Source organism: Schistocerca serialis, chromosome 9, assembly GCF_023864345.2.
Source record: "Schistocerca serialis cubense isolate TAMUIC-IGC-003099 chromosome 9, iqSchSeri2.2, whole genome shotgun sequence".
NCBI classification, from domain to species: domain Eukaryota; kingdom Metazoa; phylum Arthropoda; class Insecta; order Orthoptera; family Acrididae; genus Schistocerca; species Schistocerca serialis.
The window spans coordinates 449,991,120-450,008,759 of NC_064646.1; positions in this window are offsets into that span (position 1 = coordinate 449,991,120).

Genomic DNA, 17,640 nt, shown 5'->3' on the forward strand with positions numbered 1-17,640 from the left:
GTAGGACACGGTGGCAACTCCCATCCCGATCACATCCTACACAGTCCCAGTTTGTCAGACACCATTACCGCAGCGACAATAGGAGACAGCATTACGAGTGACCACCTCCCTATTCTCTTCAGCACAACCGCAATTAACCCTCCCCCTCCCCTACAAACCTCCACAACTATACGACTATACTCAAAAGCAGACTGGAAGAAATACCAAGAGACGATAAATAACGACCTAAGGGCACCACTGACTATTACTAACGACACCGAGTTAGACTTAATTCACGATATAATTGTGGACACAATAAAAACAGCCATTGAGACAGCCATCCCCACCAAGGCCATCGAGCGCTGGAAACCTCATCTTACCCCTGACGTACTACTTCTCATCAGACGCAAAAGACAACTATACACTGAAATAGTAAGGACAAACAACCCAGAGCTCAAACCACAATGGAACAGACCGAAACGCGAAAATAAAGCGACTTGACTCGGAACATCGACAAAACCAGTGGGACAATACGTGCAAACAACTTGACCACAGACAAGGACGCAAGTTTTGGATAAAATTCAAAACACTCACAGGACAAAACACGGACAGGAAATACAAACTGACAATCGACAACACACCCACTACCAACTACAAAGAAATTGCGGAGGCATTCAAAGAAGTTCTGGTCAATGCCCACAGTTCCCCCAAGACAACCTCTTCGTTCGTGACTGTATGTCTAAATTGCTCGTCGAACTTCCCCTCCTCCTCCACATGCCCACTGTGCCCTCCGGAAACGACGACATAACGGAAAACGAAGTAGCAGACGCCATCATGTCGGGCAAGAACTCCGCCCCAGGCGAAAACGGCATCCAAAGAATCCACCTCAGGAAATGCCCCCCTACGACGTTAACCCCCCTACTGACTACTGTTTAACTACTGCATGACGCATGAAACTACCCCCACAGTGTGGAAAAAAACGAAAACCAAAATGATACACAAGCAAGTCAAACCGAAAAGAGACCCGAAATCCTACCGACCCATATCCCTAATAGGCGTGCTCAGGAAAACTTTCCAAAGGATAATCACCGACAGACCGACCAACTACACAGACAAACTACAAATAATCCCACATCTCCAGTCAGGATTCAGGAAAAGACACTCGACAAACGACGCCCTACTAAGACTTACCAGAGACATGGCAAGACACCAGAACATGGGACGATGCACACTCGCGGTCTTCCTAGACATCGAGCGCGCATTTCACAAGAGCTGGCACGACGGCCTACTCTACAAACTACTGAAACTAGGATTGCCCCCTAAGACAGTAAGACTCATTCAATCGCTACTACTAGACAGACAATCCCAGGTACATGTAAATGACGAAACATCGTCACCCTTCTCCCCACAAGCAGGAGTAGCGCAGGGCGGAATAATCTCCCGCCTGCTATGCTCACTATACACGACGGACGTACCGCCCACCACCAGACCCAACGAACAAGTCCAACTCTATGCAGACGACACGGCGTATTGGAATTCAGGACCATCAACAATCACAATCAACCGAGAAACGACGACCTACTTGGCGAAATTACAACAGTGGATGCAGAAATGGCGCATAAAGCCAAACCCAAACAAAACTCAGCTAATCCTGTTCAGACACCGCGACATACCCAAAACGACGAGACAACACCCAGAAAATATCACTCTGTTGGTCATATTCAGTCTGGTTCCCCACAGCGATAAAGCCAAGTACCTAGAAGTGACTCTAGACAAGTACCTAAACCTGGAAGACCATGTCAAAGAGACACTCAACAAGGCAAGACAACGCCAGTCCTTAATTATACGAGTCCAGGGAAAATTCCATGGCTGCAATGATAAAACAGCAATTAACACCTACAAAACATTCGTCCCTCCCCTCTTCGAGTATGCAGCTGCCCCCCTAGCCAGTATGTCGCAAACAAAGACAGAAAGACTATATCAGACCGAAAGACGCATTTTACGTTGTATACTGAGACTGCCCCCCTACCACCCCCAGACAAGAAGCGTACGATGAAGCGAAGGCCACACCCCTGCAGATGAGACTCGCGGTCCTCCGCGCACGTTACGGCCGACGCATACTAAGAAGTCGCCCTGACCTCACTCAGCTATTCACAAACAGACCTAGACACAAAAACAAACCGAAGTTCAAATACACATATCCACCCCGAACAATCGTACACAATATTCTAACAACACACACAGACACCATTCACGACCATGAACACTCGGCACAAATGACACCATAGTTCAATTCTTTTATCTTGGCGGCTCGCGCATGCCCGCCCAGACGCTGGAGATTGCTGCGTTGCCAGTTGCACACGACGCACGCGCCAATAGAAGCAGCGCCATAGTATAGCATAGTTCGCAAGCTTACGTGTAGGGGGGAGCGCGCTGTTCATGAAGTAAAGCTACCACGGCCGCATTAACCCTTTCGCTGCTACAAAGACGTGCTCCCTGCATTCCGCGCTGTGGGCGATTTTGTCACTGCACTGCTCGCCTGTGCAGACACATTGTGTTCCGACTGCTTTGACACTCATTATCATTCGATTCCACAAAAACTATTTGGCTCAAAAATTAGATTTTTACCTATCTTCTTGACTGATACCTTCCCCCCATAAATGACTTAATTTTGTTTCGATGTTCAACGCAGTTATTATGCACCATTAAATATAGTAAACCTTTGCACGAAATTTTGAAGAGTTTGCAGAGGTAAAAGTCCGTAGAGTATACTTTCCGTATGGTCGATTTTAGTTGCCACAATGTTGAGAATGAAATGTGGACAAGATACCTATATATTTCATTTAATTTAAGTACCACATAAGTGTCGTATGTAATATTGAGAAATATTCCACCTTTCGCGACTGTAACTTACACTGGGAACGTTTGGCTTTATTTTAAAGCACTTCAATCAATCAAAAGGAAGTAGACAAAATACATTAAACAAAACTGTGGACTTACAAAAACATTAGGACTTGGATATACCGTCTGTCAGTGAAGTGCTCAGAGCTATGTCAAATATAATTTTGTGTGTGGCACACACAAACAGCATTTATTTGCTAAAACACTGATGAGCCAACACAAGCGTTGAATATTGTGCTACCGCAGCACAAAACTACGAAAGGTGACTTGGCAATGGAGGACACAAAATACAGTCCTCTTATGATGCTTCAAAAGAGAGAAACGCGTCTGGTCTAAATAAGTCGCTTATAACAGTTGCAGAAGAGGGATATATTTCAATACCATTGGTAAAACTGCGACTGTGGAACAAAAACAAGAAATAGAACATGAATACCATTGTGTATGTGCCATACCTTTCACCGATGGAAGTGCTTTAAAATAAAGCCAAACGCGCCGTGTGTATATAAAACTTTTATTACAGCCGCGAAAGACGGAATATTTCTCAATATTACATACGACACCTATGTGGTACTTAAATTAAATGAGATATTGTTATACAGTAAATATTATATGAAATTTAGGTATCTTGTCCACATTTCATTGTCAACATTGTGGCAACTAAAATCGACCATACGGAAAGTATACGCTATGGACTTTTACCTCTGCAAACTCTTCAAAATTTCTTGCAGCTGTTTACTACATTTAATGCTGCACATCAAAACAAAATTAAGTCATTTATGGGGGGAAGGTATCAGGCAAGAAGACGTGTAAAAATCAATTTGTTTGGCCAAATAGTTTTTGTGAAATCGAATGATAAGTGTGTCAAAGCAGTGGGAACACCATGTGTCTGCACAGGCGAGAAGTGCAGTGATGACAAAATCGCGAACAGCGCGGAATGCGGGGAGCACGTGTCTACAGCAGCGAAAAAGTTAATGAAGAGGCAAAGCACTAGAAATTTCATTCAAACGAATAAAATTCGTGAAGTAAGGCACTCCAATATTGTTTTTAAATAAAGAAAATATTAAGCCCCACTTAACCGTTCCGCTACCTCAGCTCATCGAATAGTGTAACTCCATAATGACTCTAACACCGCACGCAACTACTTATAAACACTGTTGGTATGACTATGAATTACTCACGCTTCGTCGAAGTACAATAGAAAATAAACAATTACTGCTGTTCTTTATTGCGAAAAAGCAGTTCATGAGATTGAAACAAACACCTTTCCTTGCTATCGCCTGAATTAGGAGTCTTATTGCTTGTTTGGTTTAATTAATTAATGGAATATGAAGCAATTGGTATAAAGAATGCTTTTTCCAAACTTTCTGTAAAAGAAAGTCTGCTATCAAGACATTGCTTTTGTTCTATTACTTTATTTATGACTGAACGTTTCTAAAACTGAAGACACTCGTCCGTGCTATGCACTGCTGTCGAGATCTGGCAACGTCGTTCTCTGTTCATTGGCTGACTGTGTTTTGTGACGTCAGATGCGCAGAACGAACCTAAACTCGGCCACCAAGATATATGACGCGCACCTTAATAGCACAGGAAACACCAACACCACTGCACCTACTGCCACTAGATCCGGATCTGGATCCCGATCCAAATTGAACTCCCACACATCCGAACAACCTAAATATTGCACAGCCATAGGCCAGGAATGACAACAAACTGGTCGCCCATTTATTCATAAACATAGTAATTAAAACATTAATGTTTCACCTTGTCAACCATCCAAGTATTTATGACCCTAGTAATTGTGTACCAACTATATCATAATTTTATCTAAATTCCAAATTTCTCTCTCTGTTAACTTTATTCTAGTTCTTAATTCTTATTGTCAGTCCTATCACATAATTGTAGTATTCCATAAAGTTCAAATACACATCAGCAAACTGTACATATGTCCAGATATCAAAATGTCCGATTGTGGAAACAATATACACAAGGATACCTACAACAGTAAATATATGAAAATGTATAACAACGACTGTTTATTAGAAGTAATTAGATGTAATACGTAGCTGTAAGAATGTTGTCAATAAAGAAAAAAAGCAATCAAAAAATGTTAACCTAAGGCCAAATAGAGCGAGACGCTCCCAAGTGGCACACCCACTATCCCTCAGGTGTGGGAATGAAAAGTATAAAAAGAATAAATAAAATACACCATATATCTGTTGGTGCAGCCGACAAAGACGGCAAAAGCCCGATTAAAGGGCGTCGACACAAACTTAGTCACAATAACGTAATTCATAACACCAATCTATTTATCTCCCCCCCCCCCCCCTTCGTTTTTCCATTCCCATCAAGCAAATGCTCGGCGAAGAGCTTCCAAAAATGAACTCCCCTCACCGCCGCCTACTCTTTGACAAGGCAGACGACAAAAGATCTCCATATCCTCTGGCAAATCAAGATAATTTCCCTTTTCTGCTCTGTGTAATAACCTCACATGCGTCTCAATTCGAGGAAGTTCATGTCCACTATTTATAATGTGGGCTGCAAAATTCGACTTATCAGCCGCGTCCTTTCTGTCAATGGCGACATGTTCAGCAAATCTAGTTTTAATTTTTCGTCCAGTCTGACCTACGTAACATGCTTTACAGCTTGGATAAAGTACACCCGACTGGTGTAAAACGTTTACTTTATCTACGCCATGATCTAAAATTTGTCCCAAATTATTCTTAGTTGAAAAAGCAATCTTAACCTTGAGTTTCCTAAAAATTGCTGCAACTTTAAGACTAACTGCCCAATAGTGTGGCAAAGAAATATATTTCATTGCTTCATTTTCCCCTACAATTACTTCATTTGCTCCCATGTCTTTATATTTATTGGCAAATTTTTCATAAATTTTTTGAGCAAAGGGTAGCGGTTAATCATTAGATTTAGCTATGGAAAAAATAATTTCTAACTCAGTTTTACGTTCCTCTTCAGAAAGTGGGGTACAGAAAACACGATTAAATGCAAATCTGAAAAACGCCTTTTTATGCTGATTGGGGTGGGTTGAATGATAGTTTATGATACAGTCAGTATACGTCTTTTTTCGAAATATGCCAAAATGAAGCCTTCCGTCACTATTACTCATGTATAGATCCAAAAAAACTGATAACCCCATTCGTTTCAAGTTCAGATGTGAACTTTATTTTAGCATGTAAAGCGTTAAATGAGGATACAATTTCGTTAATGTCAATTTCATCGCCACTCACAAACAGTAATGTATCATCAACGTACCTAACGTAAAAGACAATTTTCTTTGCCAACTCAGAAAAGGTTTCAAGGTGATTGATGAACACATCAGCTAAAAAACCAGAAATCTCGTTTCCCATACTGAGACCGTCTTTTTGCACATAAATTTCGTCGTTGAACCGGAAAAAGTTGTATTTGAGCATAAGAGACAAAAGGTCTATAAACTCCTCAATTTCATTGTCTGTCAAATTACTCAGCATTAAATTATTTTTCACAATATCAATAGTCTCATTTATCGGGATATTAGTGTATAAATTCACAATATGCGGAGATAACAGCTTCATACTAGCTGTAGTGGGGATGTTTCTAACCTGCTCAATTAATTGTTTACTATTCTTCACAGAAAATTGTTTACGGAATCTAAAGTGTATTTTTAATTTGTTTAAACATTTTTGCGCAATTTTACTGAAGGGACCCTCTATATTGTTCACGATTGGTCTCACAGGGCACCCTTCTTTATGGATCTTAAGTTGGGCCCTTAAAATAGATGTGTGTGGGTTCACGTTTCGCAAAGTCAGCTTCTCAATCGGTGGAAAAATGTCTTTATAACACCGGTAACTTTCACGCATGGAGAGCAAACCTTTCTGCCTACCTGAAAACTACAGGGGTTGGCCATTCTGTACAACTACCGCTGATTCTCTGCAGCAGACTAAACCACCGTATAGCAACATGAAACACACCAAATTCATTCATTCACACCTGCCAGAGAGCTTTGTATCACCGGAAAGTAAATGAAATGATAACGAAAGGGGACTACAGGGCCCTTTCATCATCACAAACATCCCAGAGAAAACTGTCGTGAATTTTCTAGCCATGCTAGGAGATTCGCCAACAGTCTTCCAAACAAACGTAACTTGAGAAACAATTAACGCAACAGGCAAACAGCAGTTCAAAAGAAATGACTAATCTACAATATTTAAATGAATTTTGGATGACTTTAGTCGGTAGCTGTGACCTCATGTGGTCTGCAAATAAAACAGATTAAAATAAATGAGATGTATGATATTGGAAGCTGACATCATAGAATCCAACTTATTGCAGCAACAAACATGAGATATCATTTTGAAAATTTCCGTAAACAGTTATTAAAAGTTAACACAGAGACATACATCAAAGATACACAAGGTATACTGGTTTACAAAAAATTCACAATATTACAAGATTAAAGTCATGAGTGCACAGCTATAACTATATTCAACAAAAATAATAATTAACACACAAACATGCATAAAAGGTACACAAGATATACAGGTTGCGAGGTGCCAGGGCTAGTAGTGTATTTAACACTTAATTCTTCGAGAATCTTCATATATAAATGATGCTCTAAGCCCCCCCTATTCTAACTCCGACTTTTGCTGTTGCACATGAATTAAAAAGAAACACGAACTGACTGTAATCGACCCTGCAAGTGGAGTAGAAAAGAGTTTGGCACCTGCAATAATTTAATTTGATAAATAAGTTAAATAAAGGCAAAGTTCATTAACGTAGTGAGAAATGAAAGGGTTGCTCTACCGATTAACAGAATGAAAGTTCTGTCCAAAATAACAATCTGATTTATTATTACTAAACTCAAAATAATGAACAAAACACATGAAACATTTACAATACATCAAACTGGCTCAAATTGGATACTCAAATAAATGCTGTGAAGGTGAAGTTGTCCCTAAACTAGATTGTGACATTTATGACGAAGTGGTATGTGGAGCCAATTCCTTGCAACTCAAATGTTAAGAGAAACACACAGCCAACCCAACATTAATTGCTGCTACAGTAGTGAGAACTCAGACAATGAACATCCAAGACAGAACCACGTAAGAAAAGACGGGAACAGGCGCGCTCTGCTGAGCTGTGATTATCACCTAGCAAAATTGCCTGCTTTGCCCGTGCTGCGGACGTATAGTACCAAGCTGTCTTCTTAACTGCAAGGACACGATCTGGCGTACCGGAGGCGATGGCTGGTTGCTTCGACGTCCCGTCGTGGTGGTGATTATGTCGCGAGTATAGCCCGAAACAAATTATCCTGGTCTGGTTGTTCCAGACTAAAGACTTCCCAGCAATACAAATGGCCTCTGAGGGAGACGAAGAAGGCTCGCCACACAATCACTGACGGTACAATGATTGATTTCAACAAGCGAAGTCAAACAGTAACTCCGATACAGTCAACTTTAGCCAAAACAGCTCAAGACAGACAACATAGGCCTCTTGTACACAGAATGCTCAATTGCCAACTGTATGCGGAAAGTTACGTTGAAGTCGAAACTTCAGCAACTTCGTCAAACAGTTACAATTAAATAAAAGTATATTAGACAGCCAACGGAAGGCAGGCTGTCCAGAGCAGCGAGAGCTCAGTCTTGTAACCTACTCTGACTGAAAGGCGAGAGCCGACCCCCACAAGATCACCCGTACAAACCGTACACAGAACATTCCCGCCCCCACGACAGTGGCCATGGTTAAATGTTCCAATCAAAAACTCGAAAACCGGCGGAAAATTCCACTCTACTGATGTAAACGAATGAATGGGCATAAAAATAGAAATCAAAATCAATTTATCCTATAAGTAAACACATAAAAGATTGTCAAATAAGTCAAGTTATTTGCCCACGGCCATAATTACTCATCTTACTAATTGTCATACGATACTCACAATCATTGACCCATTACTCACCACTGTCGCTAGGGATCCTCACATACCTTAACTTTATTTCACACTTATAGGTTTTTACCTTGATTATTTATCAAATATATAAATTGCTTGAGTTTAAAAGCTGTTTCAATATTCATCTTCCAGGGCTTCCATATTCTGGTATCCTTAAACGTACCTAGTAGTAGGTGGCAAATTACAACTTCCGATCATCTTATAAGGTGGCATCACTGAAAGTCAAACACTATTAGCCTCACTTCACACAAAAACCATTAGCTACAAGTCATCAAAACGTCTCATAAACATCGCAGTACATTTGCAAAGTCTCACTGAATCATCCTCACCTGTGGGGAATAAGCATACAACAACTGTAATTTGTCATCAAGAATTACCTTACGACTATTGACTCGCCACGCCAGCACACCCGATACCTTTTTAGTCACAAAAAAAGCCACATTACTGTAATAGGAAACGCTTCATCTGAGCCTCGTGATCATTCACATTCAGACGTTATAAAGCTGCGCAACACTACTCTCTTGTGCTAAGAAGAAGAAGATATAACTATACACATTTTGGGGAACCCTTTACATTTCATAGAAAATATACACTTTAATTTTAATCACACCAGAGTGAATCAAAACATTGGAAAATATACACTGTAATTTTAGTCACAAAAGAATGACTGCGAATAAACGATATGGGCAATACGTTCATTCCGACCTCCGAGGGGCAAGATCTTCTGCTTCTTATTCAATATAAGGCTTTACATTGGAGATGGGGTGCAGGCCCATCGACTTACGAGAGCGGAAGTTTTCTACTTCAAGCGCATTCGGACATGTAATCCGATTGATTCTGTACGGCCCGGTAAAAGAACTACTTTGGCAACCCAGCCCGTTTATTAGAGAGCTTGTGAGAGCATACAAGTACTTTCTGGCCTACGCGAAAAGTTATGTTCCGCACCTTCTTTTGTAGGCTCTTACCTGAGAGTCGGCGGCACTCTTTATATTTTTCAGGGCAAGCTCCACAATTGCAGATCTTCGTAACCTGGTTTCTGCTGGCCGGAGAACCACCTCTTCTATTTTACTCGGAGGCTCCTTGTTTTTCAGGACCAGAATCAGTGGCAACATCGTCGACGCATTTGGCAATTCATTTAATATGTTCTGGAAACCGGATACTTTCCTGTCCTACGTCCGGTGGTCACGGTGGCAGTATAACCGACACAATCTCCTTCATCTACCTTTCACAGGGATTTGCTCAAGGGCAGAAATGGAAGATAAAGATCGGTTTCTCCGAAGCATATGCTCCCAGTGACGTGACCTGAATTGTGGCCCGTTGTCCGAAATCACACGCTTCACAGTGACAACCTCTCGTAAGAAGTAATTTGCGAACGCGGCAGCTACTGTCTTCCCGGTGTCCCTACGCAGGGGGGTGAGGCAGACGAATTTTGACGTCAGCTCTACTGCTACACAAATGTACGCAAATCCGTTCCTATAACGCATTAGCTGACCGAATATATCTACTGCTGCGAGATCCCTGAGTTTACTGGGAACGATCGGGTGTCTTGGTGCAGCAAACGACAGAGTGGGCGGCTTGGCTTGCTGACAGGGCTTGCATACCCTAATTACTTTACGTATACGCCGAAGCATATTATTAAAGTAACAGGTTTCCTTGCACCAAAGTGACCGTAGCTCAGATGGACGTACCACACAAGCTTGTTCACTAGTTCCTCCGGAATCGCTAACAGCCACCTGGAATCATCCAGAGCTCGCCTCTTTGAATGGGATGCCATTCCGGATAATATAATACTGCCTGATGGCCGCGTGGGATTTATCATGTCATTTCTATTTGATGTCTTTGTCTTTGATATCGTCCTTGTATTGTTCCGCCCCGATATTGCCTCGTGACGCAGTGACATAATTCTCGAATGCCACATTTTGAAGGTATAACACACTAAAATTGTTCTCATCAATAGCGTTATCGTCAGCATGGGTGAGCCCGATAGGCATCCGAGATAGAGCAACAGCAATGATCTTGTGCTCCGGAATGTAGTCTGTCGTGAAGTGGTATTCCTGGAGGAACACCGTCCACCGTCCGAGTCTACCGTGATTGATCTTGGCGCTCATTAGGAATTGTAGTGCTCGGTGGTCGCTGTACACCGTAGTCGTGCGCCCGAACAAATAGTAGCGGAATTTCTTGATCGCCCAGACAATCGCCAGGGCTCCAAGCTCCGTGACAGAGTAGTTCCGTTCACTCCGCGAGAGCACACGGCTGGCGAACGAGATAGTTTTCCAGGTAGACAGATCTTTTCCACAATCCGTCTGGAACAACACCGCTCCCAGCCCCATCAGTGAACTATCTGTCATCAGGCAAAACTCCTTATTGAAATCCGGATGTGCGCGCAATGGAGCGTTAAACAATGCATTCTTTAATTCGTCAAATTCGCTCTGTACTTGTTCATCTCACATCCAAGCGGTGTTCTTACCTGTCAGTGCACATAAACGAGGGGTGGACAAAACATTGGCATTTATAAATCTCTTGTAGAAATTGCAAGGCCCCAAATAACCGGTGAGCTGATGCTTTGACGTAGGCGTCGCGCACTCCGCAATTGCTGAAATTTTTTCGGGATTCGGATGAATCCCATCCGCCGACACAATATGACCCAGAAACTTTATGTTTTCGCACCCGAACTGGGATTTGTCCAGATGCATGGTCACCCCCGCTTTGTCGAATACTTCGAGCAATCGATTTGGAACCCGGTTGTTATTCCCATGACATCTCTGCAATGAGAATGTCGTCCACATTCACCGTTACGCACGCTTTTAGGTCGTCAGGCAGTATACTATTCAGGCCTCTTATAAAGGTGGCTGAAGAAACATTGAACCCGAAAGGGAGGCGTCTAAACTGGTAGCAACTCCCATAGCAGAGGAAAGCAGTATATTGCCGGCAAGACGAATCGAGCATAATTTGCCAATAGCTGTTTCGGAGGTCCACGAATGACAATACTTTCACGCCATGAAACCTTTGCAGCAATTCCTCAAGTCCTTATGGCCTACCTGTCTCGGACATGATGACCGTATTTATTTGCCGCGAGTCCAACACCAAACGCACTGACTTGTTCCGCTTTGGCACTACGAGTAATGGCGAGTTATAGGAGCTCCTAGCTCGCTCTATTATACCCTGCTGCAGCATCCTACTCATTTCGCCTTCCACACTGCTCTTGTGCATCAATGGGGAGAGATAGGGCTTAACAAAGAACGGAAGATGGATTTCTGTACCGCTTTACGGTGCGCGACCATCAGTTGCCCCCGGCGAATCCGAAAATACTCGGGCATGGCTTCTCAGAACGCGACACAGTTCCACACGGTTCGCTTCCGTGGCTCTCGCACCACCAATACACCTTTCCACAGCCCTCGTGAAAACATCGTTCCTACCTCTCTTAGGATGGCGAACACCTACTGTTCTGATGTTTACATTGCCATTCTGCTCGTTCTTAAAATTACTACTAGTGTTATTACCATTTCTGTTATTACGTGCTTGCTCCTCATTGGCAGCCACACGCTCTACACGTTCCAAATATTCAATGAAACGATCCAGATTGTCTCTAGGCGCAGATATAATTCTAGTTTGCCAATACCATGGCAGTTTGGCTTCAAGGCCTAGTATTATCATTTCAGGTTTTAGCCTTTCGGCCAAATGTGACAAACGTGAGATTCGTGACCTGGCAAACTCTTTAATAGATTCCTTGCCTACATTGAAGCGTTTTCCACTCCAAAATTCTCTCAACACTTCATTTTGCTTATTGCTAGAAATGGCTCTGAGCACTATGCGACTTTTCTGAGGTCATCAGTCGCCTAGAACTTAGAACTAATTAAACCTAACTAACCAAAGGGCATCACACACATCCATGCCCGAGGCAGGATTCGAACCTGCGGCCGTAGCGGTCGCTCGGCTCCAGACTGTAGCGCCTAGAACCTCACGGCCACTCCGGCCGGCGCTTATTGCTAGACCAATACTCATTAATGAAAGCTGTTTTAAATTCCGCTAATGTTTTACACTTCAACATAACATCAGCTGATCAACGCATGGCGTCACCTGCTAAATGGCTTCTAATAAATGAGATTTTCTCTCGTTCAGACCAAGTTGGTGGAATCACATCTTCAAAATCGTTCCAGAAATCTAGCGGGTTGATATTTTTATCTGGATCGAACCGCAAGAACTGCCGACATCCGATAAAAGCGGCGTTTGCAGCTACAACTTGTTGCATACTACCATTACCAGAAGTTACTGAAGCTACTTTACTCTCAATGTTAACAATGTTAGTACTAATATTTTCTATTCTCATTTCAACATTATCTACTCTCTGCACAATATGAGTAGTATCAGTTTTGATTGCGTCTACTTCTGCTTGACATATGTTTACTTTTATATTAACATCTTTAAACCTATCTGAGCACAGTTAAGATTCCGCCTCGATCTTTTCTGTTAACTTGTGCTCCAGCTTCGCATCTTCCATTTGGAAGTCTCTGCGAACCTCAGCAACTTCGGATTTTACTGTTTTATACATTTCAGAAAATTGCTGAGCAACCTTTTTCTTAATATCCTCATGATTGTAATCAATTTTATAATTCAAACTGTCCAGATCCTCTTTCAACTTATTGCAACCAGCCTTGAAGGTATTGTCCATTACCTCCAATCGTTTATTAAAATTAGTTTGGCTGGCCACAATCCTATTATTTACCTCAATTATATCAGATTTTAATTCAGCTGTCATTTTAGCATTACTGGCTGACATTTTTCCATTACTGCTTTCAGACTTTAATTCAGCTGTCATTTTAGCATTACTGGTAGCTATTGCTTGTAATATAACATTTAAATCAATAGCCCCAGTACCTTTGGGTTGCTCACTAGCTGGCTTTTTATCACACTCAGGTGACAAAAAACTAGCTCCAACACCAGAATCATCAGAACTAAATGAAACTTCTGATTTATCGGTCATATCTAACCTCTCCTTTTTAAACTCTACCACCTCTGATGACTGTTTCATTTTTAATTCGTCAGAGAAACTATCATCCAATAAATTAAAAATTTCTGCTATACTACAGGGGTCTCTATTATTGAATCATTGCCCCTTTTCACAATACTTCATATTTCACTTTAAAATTACTATTTTCATGCGTATTTACACTTGAACCGTTGTCTGTATTTACAGTTCCCTCAACAGACATAGGTTCTGATTTAGGTTTAACCTCAGTTTCTTCTGGCGGTTCCATCATCGACAGTCTTTTAGTGCAGGTTAGTAAAATTTTTAACAGCTTTTCACTTAACTTAGTTCCTTCTGCACGACGTATGGCGTTGCCGGCGCGGCGTACCAGGCAGGATTACTGATGCGACGCGGCGCGTTGAACTGCAGACGGCACTTTGACAGCTGCTGTGTGTTTGCGTGGCCCCCAACTGCAGGCGCGGCTCAGGTTTCTCCGGCGGACAACTGCAGTGAGGCGAAACTGGCTTCTCGCGATGCCGGCAGCGCCGCTAGACTCAGTGCCAGCTCCGTCAATCCAGATGCGTTGTTAACCCAATTGCGTCGTCCACATGCACACGTAACACTATCACTGTTCTATTACTCAGTTGTGTGTCGCATTTCACTCCCGAATTCGAATATTTAAAAATCACTTTCACTTTTACTCAGTTTCTTTCCCGGCCGATTATCAACATATGTGGGGCGGCGGGTGGAATAATTGTTATAAATATGTTTTGTTTTTCCCGGCCGATGCACCATATGTGGGGCGGCGGGTGGAAATACTGGTTTTAAATGTTTTGTATTTATTTATTTAATGCTGTTGTTTGCCGTTCTCAACACTGGCTCTCTAACAACAATATTGGCAACCAGAAAGTGATTAGCAAAATGTGAAGCCTGTAATTAGAATTCCTAGTGCCCACTTCATGTGAGAAATACATTTATAGCTACAGCTTATAGCTCTGAGGAATTAGGAGATTGTCTGGGATTCATAATCAAAAACCATTTTCTCTAAAATGTTCACTATATTCTGAAAGTCATAGACCAAAAAGAATCCACACAATCCAACTACCAGAGCAGTTCAGAATCTAATGCGCTGTTGCAACTATAACTGTTCGAATTAAATGTTTATCATCAAATTATGGCGAGCATTCACTTAATGTTCATCAAACGCCACGCTAAATAATGATAGAATGTCTGTCCCACGGCAGCATGTGAAAATACGACATACGGAAACTGAAGATAGATCATTAAAGTCATCCCAGAATTAACACTTCACTCGAAATCGATTTCATGGTTACGCGTATCCCGAGTAACTTATTAGGGCATCCGAGACTGTTTATAGGAATGATACCAACGCGACGCGACTCCCGGCACAGGTGGTGCGCCAATCAGCGTCTGGAGAGAACTGGGGCCTTCCTTTTTCGCGCAGCGTTCTTATATATAAAGCCGCGATGCGGACGGCTGAGGGAACGCCTGATCAAATCCGCTCTCCTGACTAGGCGCTGGGCTAGTAATGCACCACTTCAAGTTATCGAATAAATCATTGCTTCCTTTGCTGATGGCCGATGAAGATCTCAATTTAAATGTGCAATCAGCACACAGGTAAGTAATCATAATAAAAGTCTGACGTGGCTAAGTCAAATATTTTGGGCGAGAGAATTAATTTAATTACACTACACGCAGTAGACGTACTCTGAACTTGCCCTTTGGAGATACGCTATCGCTATAGTTTTATAGTTATTCAGCTGAAACTTCTCACATCTTCATGATTATAGCGGATCTCCCTTCTACTTAAATTTAAACATCCTAGCCTTATTTATTCGCCTACTTAATCTGTCTCGCTTCCTGAATTTCTAAGACAAAAACCAGAAAATCATGAATTTCAACTAAAATTTTAATTTGTGAGATCCAGAATACTGTTTCTACTAAATTATTATGCAAAAGGAATCTAAATATAAATTTTTAAGTTCCTAGCTCTTTTCTGTTGCGCCAATGATTTTTCCAGAAAAACGTCCAAATTTCGAAAATGGTTAAAGTTATTGAACTGATATTCAACACATATTGATTTAGTATTACTCCTGACATGCTAGAAACGTTTCAGGTTATTTACTTGATTTTTAAAGTATTGCGCAACATTTATGACGTCAGAGCTAGTTACAGCGGACTGGCTGGCAAACAATGGAAAGACTGATGTGAATTTTATACGGCGTGAGTATGCTGCTTCCCTACAAGGTCGCGACTCAGTCCTAACGTGAAATTTCAGACAGCCCACCTCAGACTTCTTGCGCAAAAAACATTCCTCAAAAATTAGACTGACAGGGTTGCTCCCGGCAACGATAGTCATAACACCGCCAGCCACGTCGATTACGACGCGGTGGGCGTTTATAAAGTCAGTCCCCAATATCATTGCCACGCTCATTAGCGGCATCACAAAAAAAATTGAATTCAAACTCATGACCTTGTCAGACGAAGTTTACTCGAGTCTGTACTTTAATTTTAACACTTTCCATATTACGCGCCCCTGACTGTGGTTCCTCTCACCTGGAAAGTCGGCCAACTCCCCGTTTCCTCAGACTTCCGAAACACCGCTTCATTAATAAGCGAAAAGGGGCTGCCTGTATCGAGTACACATCTAAGACTGACTCCCTGAAGGTAAACAGACACGACTGGGTTTACCGCGGGCACACCAATACTGAGGCCCTCCCTCAACAAATCTTTCCTAATATCGTCTTCCTCTATCAAATGATCATCAATAGCACCGGTCCTCATTAAGTTGATGCCAGCCGAGTCAACCAATAGTCATTGATCCCTTTGATTAGGGGCATTTGGCGGATTGTGCCGCGGGTTTGCGGGACGAATTTCAACACCCACTGGCGGACCACCCGTACTGTTCATGGCTCCCCTGTTGTTGCTTGTTCGATAATTATTCTGTAGTCGGTCACGACTACCGTTCCTAGGTCCGCTATAATTGCGCCTAAATATCTGCTCATTACCATATCTTCTAAACTCCCTGGGGTATCTTTGATTTCCTCTCGGCGAATGATGACCATTGGCATCGTTTGTTCTGCCCGCGTTCCGTGAGGAGTCGCGACGCTGCCAACGCTCGTGCGCTCTGTAACTCTGAGGCGACCCGTTACGTCTGGATTGCCACCAATCTGTACGGCTGCAGCTTCGCTTGCGCGGCCGCTGCTCGTAGGCGCTCTGACCGTAATTCTGCGTGGTGCCATTCGCTTCGCACTCAAGTTCTAAAAGGAGATTGCGAAACCCCTCTACAACATCCTTACATCGTCCTGCAAGGATAACGTGCCGCAACTGCATTGGAAACTTTCCCAGGCAAATACGAATAATTTCCGCAGGTCCATAAGGATCGTCAAGATGTTCATTCGCCTGCAGCATGTGGTCGAAGATCTGCACAGGGCTGGAGAATTTCGACCGGTTTAACACTGGTAGCATAATGAGTCCGTGTTTTACACGACTCTGCGCTGCCACTTACCAATAGATCGACAGGAAGTGTTTACGAAACTCCCCGACTGTGTAGCAATTGCGCGCAATTGACCTCATCCGCGCCGCTGGCTCACCTTCGAGGTAGCCGCACATATAATCTATTTTGTGGGCACTGGGCCACGTAGCAGGGAGGGAGAACTCGAACTGCTGTAACCAGGCCCGCGGGTGAGTCCCCGTAGCCGAGTTACGGAAGACTTCAAACTTCCTCACCTCAGAAGTTGTTTAAAGTCAAATTCGTGAGTTTCCCTTGGCGAACGTTCCTGAGGGGATCCGCGCCGTTCCCACCTGGTACGAGATCCGTGATCGTGACGATGAT